The following is a 12,634-nucleotide window of genomic DNA, read 5'->3' as shown; positions in this document are numbered from 1 at the left end:
GCTTCCTCCTCATCCACCTCTTCTAGATGATAGTCCGCATCTACTATTACAGAATTATTAGAGAATGATGCACCCATTGCTCTCCATCAATGTTTCAAATATTCACAGAGAGGCTAATAACATTGTTGACTAGATAGTATCTTATGAGATCAATATTATGGTTTTCTTCTGCTGATTTTTCTATTCAATTTTTAAATATTTCATTTTCCAACTCAAATAAATATATCTATTCATATTTAGTTTAATTTAATTCATCTGATTTATTAGAAAAACATACAGCAATTCCAAGAAACATAACATGAGCTACTTCTTCTTCTTCTTCCTTCTTTTTTTTTTTTTTTTTTTTTTTTTTTTTTTTTTGCTGCTAAAACTAACATGAGCTACTTATCAAGTGCGTGCAAAGCACAACAGAATTCATCAGGAATGTTCAAGCCACTCCCCAAGCAAAATTCATAAACCACTCCATTCACTTGGATCAAACTACAACCAGGGACCTTCTCCACCTCATTCTCTCTCCTCGCTTTTCGGAGCTCAACTACATCATCCCACCTGCCACTTATCGAGGACATGCTCTGACAAGGCCATAAGCGAATCTCACGGGGATAAAGCTAAAGGAGATGTCATGTGCTTCAATAAACACTCAAGATCGGCCATGCATGCAGCGTGCTTAGCTTTTGGCTCCAAATTGTATATTGTGCTCAAAATTGTATGTTGTGCTCATTAGGTGAAAGCACCCATGGCCCTCCTCCACCATCTCTGAATGAGTACTGTTACTCAGAGCTAACGTACGCCACTTTTATACCGAATCTATTACTGTATCAATACGTCCAATATAAAAGCTGATTCAAATGTACTGAATGTTGATGGAACCAATACGATATAATATATTTCATATCTTCCGATTCGATATGATATGGTACATCATGCCAGAATCACTTAAAAAAATGTTATTAAATGCAAGAAGAACCCTGTCCATTCTTATGCACTCTGCATAAATGCCCACTCGCTCTGCATAAATGCACAGCATCCAATCTAACTGTCTTCCTGTCAACATAATTATGGATCAAATGTGTCAGGCTTTCTCACCGGCATCTCGTTAAAGAGCTGCAAAACCTGGATACGGCAGTCCCAGCATAGGACAGCATAATTCAATAGTACAACTCAGTTATAATTCATCAAATTGTTTCCCATTTGTTTTTCTAATAATGCACATTATGATTTGGTTTTCTTATGCACAGTTTCAGTTTTTGAAATCTTTTGTTGAGGTGTAGATGTTTTTATGTTGTTATATGTGATGCTTTCGTGCTTGTGTGGAGTGGTTGAGCGTCCAACCATTTTATTGTTTTCTTGAGCTACATGTTATGATTGCTTATTAAATATCCTTGTAGGAGAAGCAAATTTTACATTGCTTGTTGGATTTTCTTTTCAAATTCCTTGCGTCTACCCTGTAACACTTTTTTTGAGGGGTCACCAAAGATCAGATTTCATTTAATTTTCCTGAGTAATTAAATTCACCAATTCGATTTTCTAACTCTTATCGCGTTTAACACTTGGCAGACACCAATAGGATGGTCAGTTCTGGATATCGTTTCTGGACATGGTCAGTTCTGGCAGAACTCCGAGATACTAAGAATTTTTCTCTCTCTGTTGCATAAATATTCTGGCCTTTTTCTTATGACAAAAACCATTTCAGTGTGACTGTTTAAACTCTTATAGTATCTATTATGTTTAAACTCTCATAGTCTCAAACCAGTTCTTTTCCTGTCTTAGCTTTTACACATGGGAGCATAACAGCAAGCGAAACATTTACATAATATTCACAAATCTGTTGAACTATAGTAGAATTTCGTGGCTTAAAGCAATAGGCTCATCTGATGATTCATAACATAGCTATTGCCTAGAACAGAAGCAAGTAATGTATGACAAGGTCTGGCTTATGCGATGATCTCATCCCCCATAATAGGCTATGCTAAATGCAACAAACTACCCTCCAGAAGTAGAGCACAGGTAATACTAAATATCGAATCACCACACGAATTCCATATGCATATTCGTAAGCAGCAGCTTTCCTTCTTAGAAGATGTTCCAGGTGGAGAGAATTGATCTTGGCTGCAAGTATGAAGTCGTTTTCATTCAATCCTCCTGCATGCAACAAAAAGCAATACAATTTTAAGAGATTGAAAGGAGGGAGATGGCAATGCAAAAGAACATGTTTTTACTATAATTTCATTGTAACTGCATTACATCATTCTTCAACTAATTTCAGATAATGGATAAGCTATATGATATGATGAATATTTCTTGGTATCTATTATCAAGTTCGCAGGCCCGTTCAAATTACTAGGAAAACAAGAAAGAATTTACTAATGATATAAACGCAACTTCCAGTTTTTCTATATCAAGAAAGTAAAAAAAGGCATCAATTACTCCATAAGTGACAGAAAATGATAGTTGTCTTGCATTGATAAATTTACCAGTGAAGACCTAAAGATGTATGAACATGTATTGATGCAAGCACTGGTGCAAAAGTTTCAGCATATGTGAATTTGTTGTGGCTACTTTTTTCCATCGATTCAGCATTTTAGCACGAATATAAGTAAGTTTTAATGCTCTAATGTTAAGTTCTACTACAGGTAAATATCTACAGACTATCATCTCATCCTTACAGGCCATAGCAAAAGAAAATCAGTGTGAATTTCAGTATGACCAGAAAGGTAATTGATTGGCTTATGCACCACCATTTCCTATCTAAAAACTTGAAAGTAAATATGTCTCCAATGTAAACTAAGGCAAAACCATTTTCCTAAGATTTGCAATGGTATACAAAGTTTCAAATACAAATTACCCGAAATAAATTTATATTTCATAAAAATAATTCACGGTGTGTGCATCAATAGTCCCAGAACGACAAAAGTTGATGCCATAAACAAAGATTTGGGACCTGAAAGTTCCGTTTGGTCTGCATATCACAAAAGAACAATCTCAGCCAAAAGTAATGATTAGATAATCTCTAGCATGAATATACACAGCGTTCAGGTGGCTTGAGAAGCATGATCTTCAGAGTAAGCAAATCCTCGAGGAAAAAAAAAAAATCAAATAATGAAGTAGCATCAATTTATATTTAGAATTGATGATGCTGAGTAATTGATGCTTCAGAAGTCAGAGACAGCACTAGCCGCCCATATAATATTATATGATGAACTGGATCTTAAGCTAAACCAGCCTACAATGACAATGATCAACAAGCAGCTTGAATTGTTGCAAATGAGCAAAGCCAAAAGACCTACGAAGAACAAAGATACAGATCATTCTAACAGGTCTGATGGATCAAGGCTCCCATAAAAGCGCATAATTTTCCACTTTTCCACCAAAATGGAGGACAAAGGGAAGGAGTTGGCCTAATTGGAGGAGTATTTGGGTTCCAATTCACTTGCTATATTTGGTGTACCACTAATGTGCAGCTCTCTCTTTGTAATGGACTTTATGGAAAGCTCAAAAATGTTATGTGATACTCATTAATCAATCATTAGTTCTATAATGATAAAACAATGAGAAAGCCTAGAATCAATGATCACCATGGCATAACTGGATGATGGAAAATGAGGGGAAACAAAAAAAAAAAAAAACTCAAAAGTGTTCATCATCTAATCACGTCAATAAACCAATTATGAATAATTCACCAAGTCATTGATATGGATAATATCCAAATACCAAATACGTTCTATATGTGATTCATGTAAAGAAAAAGAAGTTGTTTTTGGGAAGATCAAATAAACAACTTCTTCTTCTTCCATAAAAAATTCTTCTAATAATCCCGAACCTAATCTTTGCAAAAAAGTGTGTCCGTACTTTTATGTTTACGAGCCAAAGTTCTACACACGAAAATCGAAGTATATACTTTATTCAATACATACTCTGTTTTTTTGAGGATCCACTGTAATAATGAGAAAGATTTCTACATATCCGACCAAATCGATCAATAATATCGCAATCTCTGCCTAGACCTTTATTGGTGAGATCGGATACTCAGAAAGCCAAATTTTAGTTGAAAAAATCTGCAGGACACAAATAGTGCCTTGAAGTATCATCGATTTTACACTTTTACCCTTCAGGTTGGTTTCAAAGACGGATAATAAATGCAGAAATACAGCTGTCGAAACCTGTTCCCATAGAATAATGTTACTTAGTTTCAGAAATGCACAAATTGAGGAGATATTCTTAGCAAACACCAAAACGGGCTACAAAATAGGGGCATATACCATGTGGGGTTATAAGTGGGCCCACACGTTATAAGTCTATTCCACCAAAATGGTGGAATAGACTTAAACTGCAGAATAGTCAAAACTAAGTGAATTAACATCATCTTACCAACTGAATGAATCCATATATCAATTTTGGCATTGTTCCAGCCAACCAGATGAAGGTCCAGATAATGACCTGAAAAAAGGACGTGTTGCCGGCATGTATGTTACATACATTGGTAACCACATTTAAAAATTAAATTTGAAAATCATTTCCTTATATAGATCAGTTACAAATACAAAACTCTAAGCATATCTTAAAAAATTCAATCCAAATATCAAAAGAAGACCATCCAAGATGTCATTTATGAACCATCTTTTTTCGGCTTATAGCCCCTTGAATTTAGGTCAACGTTAAAGAATACAATATGCTACACCACAAATTTATTGGCAAGGATAATATTTGATTAGAAGTGCACATAAAAAGTAATTTAGTTTTTCATCTGCTTAAGATTCATACACTCATGGCATTTCAAAATCGTAACCCCATGCTTTTCTTGGTGTCAGATCAAAGAATAAGTTAAACAATAATTACACGACAACACCAAATAGTTTTCTTAATAACCTTTTTTAACATAATGTCATTTCATAATAATAATCCCACGGTTTTCTTGGTCTCTGATGAACAAAATGAGTTAAACAATAATGATAATAGGTGAAATCATGAAAGCAATTAAGAAAATTGAGATATTGAAATATTTAGAAAAAAAATGGGAAATTGCATGCATGCATATATTCTGTATAAGGTTAAATCAACCACATGACTGTTACAAGACTAGATCTTAGGTGTTACATGGATGGAAACCATCAATTACCTTTGGATCTTAGGTGTGTTTTGATGTCAGAAGCTTATGGTGCAACTTATATAAGACATTAGTTGCTTTCAGGTTATGCCTCCTACTTGTAAAAAAACAGTTTTTTTCACCAATGGTAGATTCCAGCACTCTGGAACTGTTGATCACTGTTTTGGTCCGGCAAGGATTGATGTGATGATCTGCTGCATTTCTCGGTTATATCTAAAATTCAGATTTGGTACAGATCAAATCTGATCTTAGTTTTATCTAAAGAGATTTTTTTTTGAGAAAAATTTTCTTTAAGAGAATTGAAATGCAATTTGGTGGGTCGCAAACTGCTATTACTGTTAGTACTATTGTCACCATGACTTATTTTTTATTCTTTTGCTATTCAAGACTTTTATTTTTCTTTTGCAACGTCATTCTTCACATGTCAACTAGTTGGAGAAAAACCAATTGTTGCCCAGATGACAACCCAAGAAGGGGGGGGGGGGGGTGAATTGGGTTCTAATTAAAATTAGATTCTTAAATTTATCTATTGAGGATTATGAAAGCTTTCTTGATTTTAAACAAATGTAATTAAGTAATCTATAAGAAAGCAGTAAAGAAGTAAAGCAAGATAAACCACAATACAAACACAAAATTTTTATAGTGGTTCAGAGCCAACCTTGCTCCTACGTCCACTCCCCAAGCTTCCCTTGGGAGTTCACTATAATCCTAAGATTACAGCCCGGTTATTTTACAAGCTCACAACGCAACTTGTTGTTTTCACAGGATCACAACGAACCTGGTCGGTTTTTCATGGCTCACCGACTAAAACCACTCTGTTTGTTTTCTCGGGCTCACAAACAACCCAGTTGGTTTTACGGGCTCACCAACAAACCTTAACCCCTTGATTCAATCTCCTGATTGAATCAGGTATCAAATATCAGAGAAATAGAGTTTAAAGGTTACAAGCTTCTAAATAAACAGATATAGCAGTGTAAACTAAATGTAAAGGAAGAAGCCCTCAAACAGAATTTGCTGATGCAAGACTTGGCTTCTTCTTTATTGGATCCTCTCTTGAATACGCTGGTAGTTGAGGATCACTTCAATGAGCCTTTAATGGGAGAAGTGCTCTAAAATCACTTGAAATGCAATAACTCCTCTTTTCCGCTTTGAAAGGCTCTAACTTTTCTTTGATGGTTGATTTACTTGAATGCTCTTTCTGGAATGTGGATTCTTCTCTTCTTTTCACTTAGAACCACTTTTCATAACTTAACTCCTCGAAAACTAGCCGTTAGAGAGGAGAAAAGAGCCGTTCTGACAAAATTGCGTGTCCTGACAAAGTATCCGTTGGATTGGAGTCGACTCGTCCATCTTGGAGTCGGCTCAGCTGAAGCAAGAGACACCTCGAGAAAGTCTGGAGTCGACTCGAAATTGGGCTCTTACAAATAGGCTCTCTGTCGATCCTGTAAGAGTCGGCTCGAAGGAGTCGGGAGTCGACTCCCTCACGGCATCTTCAGGAGTGAAATGCTTGCTCTTTTCCAGAAGACGGCTCGAGTAATTCCGGAGTATGCTCGCATTCTGGTTTGTGAAAAAAATGCTCTCCGCCATTTTCTGTAAGAGCCGACTCGTGAACAGTTCGAGTCGACTCAGCCACTGTGTCGACGAAATTACCTTGCGGCTTCAATTTGTGGGAGACGGCTCGAAACTTTTGGAAGTCAACTCGCGCACTGTGGCTTGAAAACTCGTTCCTTGTCTTCCTCTGTACGAGTCGGCTCGTGAACAGTTGGAGTCGACTCGCGCTCTGCAACTTGAAAATCAGCTCTCTGTCTTTTCTATACGAGTTGGCTCGTGAACAGTTGGAGTCGACTCGCGCTCTACGACTTGAAAATTAGCTCTTTGTCTTTTCAGTACGAGTCGGCTCATGAACAGTTCGAGTCGACTCGTGCTCTGCACTCTGAAAAAAACTGCTCTCTGTCATTCCTGTAAGAGTCGACTCGTCTCATTTGGAAGTCGGCTCGAGAAAGTGCTAGACAGTAAGCATGTGCCAGAGTCGACTCGAAAATTCTGGAAGTCGACTCGAGCGCAGTGTAAAGACTTGAATGGTTCCAAACATGAGTAAAACTCAACTTAAAATCTTTGCACCATTTTCTAAGGCATTCTTTCAAGTTTAAAAGTATTTTACCTGAAACACTCACTTGACTTCATTAGTACAATATGAAATATACTCAAGTATTTTGGGCTCATCAAAATCAAACAGGGGATCAACAATCACTCAACAATCTCTCCCTTTTTGATGATGACAAGACATTGTGTATATGCAAGTGAATTTAGATATACTAAGTATTGAGTCAAAAAGATCAAAAAGAATATAATGTCTGAGTTTAGTTTATCTAAGATATGAAAGGTATGAACAATAAACTCATAACCTTAAGGCTTCCCCCTTTCATTTGGAATTGTATAAGCATTCATAAAATGCACTCAATTGTTTTGCTTATACTTACTTAATTATTCTTTTACTTTGTGTATTGCTTTTAGTCATATACTTGCAATCTATTCTTCAATTCTACTTGTTATCTTCTTTGCTTTTACAATAATTCTTCTCATGCTTTTACATTCTTCTCCCCCTTAATTAATACATTCTTATACTAATTCTTCTCCTTCTTATACCAATTCTTCTCCCCCTTTTTGTCATCAGCAAAAAATTAGTTATTAAGCAGGAAGGGAGTGATTTTTATTCAAGTCAAGTATAAGTAAGATAGATATACACAATTGTCAGGAAAAGAGAAATGCTATCATTTCATTTCATCAAAAAGTTGATTACATTTGTGATGTAAGAGTGAGTACAAAAGTGAGTATAGAAGTGACTACAAAAAGTGAGTACAATATCAGTGAAAGTCTTAGAGATCCATACATAAGATTTTAAACAAGATCAAGGAGCAGTGAATCTTGATGAGGAGGATCCCGACTGACTCTCCAGGAGCACCCGAACTGCATCACAGATGTCACCAAGATTCTGAAGGATTTCAGAGGAGGACTCTTGATAGGACTTGCTCAATTGATTTATACTTTGACTGTTTTTGTGAAGTCCTTCAAGTAGCTTGTTTGCCAGTCCTTTTGCATTCTCATTTAGCTTCTCCAGATCCCTTCTTATAGACTCTTGCAGCTTTCTTGTGTCCTCTTCGATGTTCACAAATCTTCTATACTGTCCTTGAAGAAGACACCGAAGACTGACCAGCTCTGCTCTCATGTCAGCTACCATTTGAGTGAGAGCTGCATTGGAAGGTGGGATCTTTGTAGAAGATGCTCCACTGAACTTGCCTTGGGAGGCTATCTCATCAACTATGGATGATGCAATCCTTTGTAGCTGATCCTCACTTAGTGCAGGTGGAGAGGGCTGAGTGGTAGACTGGGTAAGTCTGGAAGATGGTAAAGAAGATGGCTCTGGAGGTAATGTAGTGGGTGCAAGGGTAGGAGGAGAAGAAGGTGGGGCTCTGGTGAGTGAGGTCTCCTCTCCATAAGCAGGTCTCCTAACCCAAATTTATTGGCAAGGATAATATTTGATTAGAAGTGCACATAAAAAGTAATTAAGTTTTTCATCTGCTTAAGATTCATACACTCATGGCATTTCAAAATCGTAATCCCATGCTTTTCTTGGTGTCAGATCAAAGAATAAGTTAAACAATAATTACACGACAACACCAAATAATTTTCTTAATAATCTTTTTTAACATAATGTCATTTCATAATAATAATCCCACAATTTTGTTGGTCTCTGATGAACAAATGAGTTAAACAATAATGATAATAGGTGAAATCATGAAAGAAATTAAGAAAATTGAGATATTGAAAAATTATGAAAAAAATTTGAAATTGTATAAATGCATATATTCTGTAGCGGATTGGATGGCCTGGTACAGGGATCCGTTATCTTTTGATTTTTTTGGTTGTATTCGTACCCGTAATGCATGATACATCTGTTTTAGCAAAAAAAAAGGAAAAAAAAAAAGCCATATGCCTGTCAAAATTTCCAGCATCCTCAGTTTTAAGACGTGTATGCGATATTGATCCACCTCGAACTGGATCCCATCAATCATACTCTCCCTTTCTCTACCACGTCCTAAGGCGGAAAGGTTATACGCCCTTTTTATCGAACATTTCCAGACAACAAATAGACAGCATCAAGTCCTAATTCTTTAGAAGACATGATCAGATAAATAAGCTAGATGATGAAATCGCCTAGCGTCTAAGAAATAAGAAACATATTTGAACAACAAAATATAGGAAAGGATAGAGAAGATCGCATACCGGTCCATGACCTAGGAATGGGCTCGGAGGGACGCTTGCCAAGGGAACGAAGGAAAGGAATTAGAGCCTTTTTCTTCTTTGTGATAGAGGGTTCTTGGAAATACCGGAGAGGGTATTGAGGGAAACCAACCGACTTTAGCGAGAAACCGAGGAGCCGCACTCGATTCATCGTCGCCACCTTTGGCTTTGATTTCTGATTGGCGTAGCGGCCTCGAAGGTACGGCTGGTACGGGGAAGAAACTTGCTCACGTGATGCGTGGGCGTGGGACTGTGGGAGCTGGATAAGACCTAGTGGGCTTTGTCGTCTGGCTTCTTATCCTCGCCCTTGGGATTTTTCCGGAAATCTTATGCCATGACGAACGAACAACCTGATTTTTTCTCATAATTTTTTTAGAATTTATTTGGTTCTCAGGAGAAAAAAAATCTCTCACTCTTATATTTTTTTCTGGGCAGTTGATGCTAGATATATAATGCATAAAAAAATGGTTGTTCATATTTGATTTATCATGAAAAAAATGATGCATTCTACAGTGATTTATGTTTGGTTGAGTATCTATTTTTTGTGAAAAGTTATTTTGCCTTTAATAAAGAAAAAATCTTACTCCATTGTGTCTAAAAGTGAAAGATATTTTTCCATATCTTATGTGATTTTTTTTTCATGAAATGTGGAAATTTTATGTCCATGAAAAAGCTAAATTCCTCTCTTTTCTGAAAACTCCAACCAACTACGAAACATTTCTCTATTTTTCTGTTAATCATACTTTTTCTCCTCCTTTAAGCAAGTCTTTAGATCCATGCAAGCCATGCTATGTGTAGTCATGTACGATCGTAGACACAAAACCAAATCAAAAACAATAATACATATGATACATAAAAAAGTGGTTGTTGTATATTTAATTGATCATAAAAAAAATGATGTATTTCGTAGTGACTTATTTTTGATTGAGCATCTTTTTTTTTTTTTTTTTTTGAAAAGTTATGTACAATACCTATTATGTCTTTAATAAAAAAAAAAGATTTTAGTCGATTGTGTCTAAAAGCTAAAGAATATTTTTCTATATCATATTTTTCTATATCCCTAGCTTTTTTTTGCGGAAAACTCCAACCAACTACGACACATTTCTCTATTTTTTTCTTTAATCATACTTTTTCTCCTCCTTTAAGCTAAACGAGTCCTGAGATCCGTGCAAGCCATGTGCAGTCATATGTACAGTCGTAGACACAAAACCAAATCTAAAACAATAGTGCATATGTTTCAACTGGTAATAAACTTATAGGTGGCAATGATGGGTGGGAACTGTGATTTTGTTCACTTTCTAAATCACTACCTACTATCACAAGGTATCATTCATAAATGTTTAATCTTAAATTTATAAATAGAACTATCGGTTCTTATATAACTCGAGATAAACTTTTAAGAACCATTTACTCTTAAAAATTTTATCATATGCCCCCATATTGATAAAACTATTGCAAATTCCAACCAACAATCTCGAGAATGAAAAATAATTCAATAAAGAGAGATAATTCCAATCCTAGACTCTATGATACTCCTAGGAGTTGTTTGTCATGCAAGCATATAATATATATATATATATATATATAAACATATAAACAGATAAATAAATAAATAAATAGATTTATAGAAAACTCAAACTAAATAAGATCTACAAAAGGACATGTATGATTGCTTTCTATGAATCATGTTTTCTAAGAATTGGCAAGTTATAAAACTTGAAAAACAAAATTTATAGAAAACAAGTCTTTTCTTTTTATTTCAAAAAATTATTTATGTATATATAAAAAATGTTGCATGAGTATATATTTCAAGAAACCTCGCAAATGAACATATATGGGTAAAATATTTAGCTTCCCAAGACAATCAATATGCATTGATGTTCACAATTTATACAATTGTTTCTCACGTTTTACGTGCTGTATAGTTCAATAAATCTCGCTATTTCAGGTACAACAAAATCGGAACAGACTATGATCTGGTAGAAACTGAATTGACTTTGTCATCTTCAGATCTTTGCCTGTGATCAGCTGAGATGTGGTCAGTACCACTAACACCCCTCCGCAAGCTTATGGGGGGCAAGAGTACCATGAGCTTGTCACGTAGAATAGCAAAGCGGTGAGAACCAAGGCCTTTGGTGAAGATGTCGCCAAGTTGATCATGAGTACTGATAAACTTAACACAAACATCTTTGTTTAGTACCTTCTCGCGAATAAAGTGATAGTCCACCTCTATATATTTTGTACGGGCATGGAAAACAGGGTTGGACGCTAATGCAGTAGCGCTAATGTTGTCACACCATATCGTAGGAGGAGAAGGAAGTGAAATCTGTAAGTCACGCAAAAGCATTCGCAACCAGTAAAGTTCTGCAGTGGTGACAGAGAGGGACCTGTATTCAGCCTCAGTGCTGGACTTGGAGACAACTGATTGTTTCTTTGCTGACCACGAAATCAAACAATTGCCCAAAAAAATGCCATACCCCGATGTAGAACGACGGTCATTTGGTGAGCCTGTCCAGTCGGCGTCACAAAATGCTAGTAATGAAATAGATCCATTAGAATACTAGAGACCAAAAATCAATCGTTCCTTTAAGATAGCGGAGGACCCGCTTAGCAGCTGTTAGATGTGTAGAAGTGGGCTTGTGCATGAACTGACAGAGTTGGTTCACTGCAAAGGAGATATCGGGGCGCGTAAGGGTGCAATATTGCAACGCACCAACAAGTTGGCGAAACTCAGTGACCTGACCACTTGGCAGAGGATCAGCATCAAGAGCTGAAAGTTTGGAACCACTAGAGCAAGGAGAGTTCACAGGTTTGGCACCATCCATTTTTGACCGAAGGAGAAGATCGTAGATGTACTTTGTTTGGCGCAGATGTAAACCAGAGTAGTCACGGGAGGCTTGTACTCCCAGGAAATAATTCAGATCACCAAGTTCCTTCATTTTAAATTCACCTTTCAGCTTAGCAATGAGGAGAGCAATAACATGTGGATGAGTACCTGTAACAAGTATGTCATCCACGTAAACAAGCATGAAGATGTGAATTCTATCCCTGTGAAACAAAAACAAGGAAGTGTCGACAGATGAGGTAGTAAACCCGAGACCGAGCAGTGATTCTGAAAGTTTAGTGTACCAGGCACGAGGAGCCTGTTTTAATCCGTAGAGAGATTTCCGAAGTCTGCAGACATAGTCAGGATAATCAGGATTAATAAAACCCCCGAGTTGTTCCATG

The 12,634-nt window shown here is 36.4% G+C and overlaps 1 long non-coding RNA gene across 2 annotated transcripts; it reads right to left on the bottom strand.

Moving 5' to 3' along the window:
- Positions 1-1,695: 1,695 nt before the first annotated feature.
- On the bottom strand, positions 1,696-9,657 carry LOC120110489 (uncharacterized). 2 transcript variants are annotated; one of them, XR_015969182.2, is made up of 4 exons: positions 9,389-9,657; positions 7,995-8,610; positions 4,369-4,437; positions 1,696-2,142 (listed from the first exon to the last, which is right to left on the bottom strand). It is a non-coding gene; the product is annotated as an uncharacterized LOC120110489 (long non-coding RNA). The 2 variants fall into 2 exon arrangements; XR_016396291.1 differs by lacking the exon at positions 7,995-8,610.
- Between the last annotated feature and the right edge of the window lie 2,977 nt (positions 9,658-12,634).

Source organism: Phoenix dactylifera, chromosome 1 (assembly GCF_051530095.1).
Source record: "Phoenix dactylifera cultivar Ajwa chromosome 1, Ajwa_hap1_PhDact_Kaust_v1.1, whole genome shotgun sequence".
Lineage (NCBI taxonomy): Eukaryota > Viridiplantae > Streptophyta > Magnoliopsida > Arecales > Arecaceae > Phoenix > Phoenix dactylifera.
Note: the sequence above shows the minus strand (reverse complement) of the source record. Positions and strands in the feature narration are given on the sequence as shown.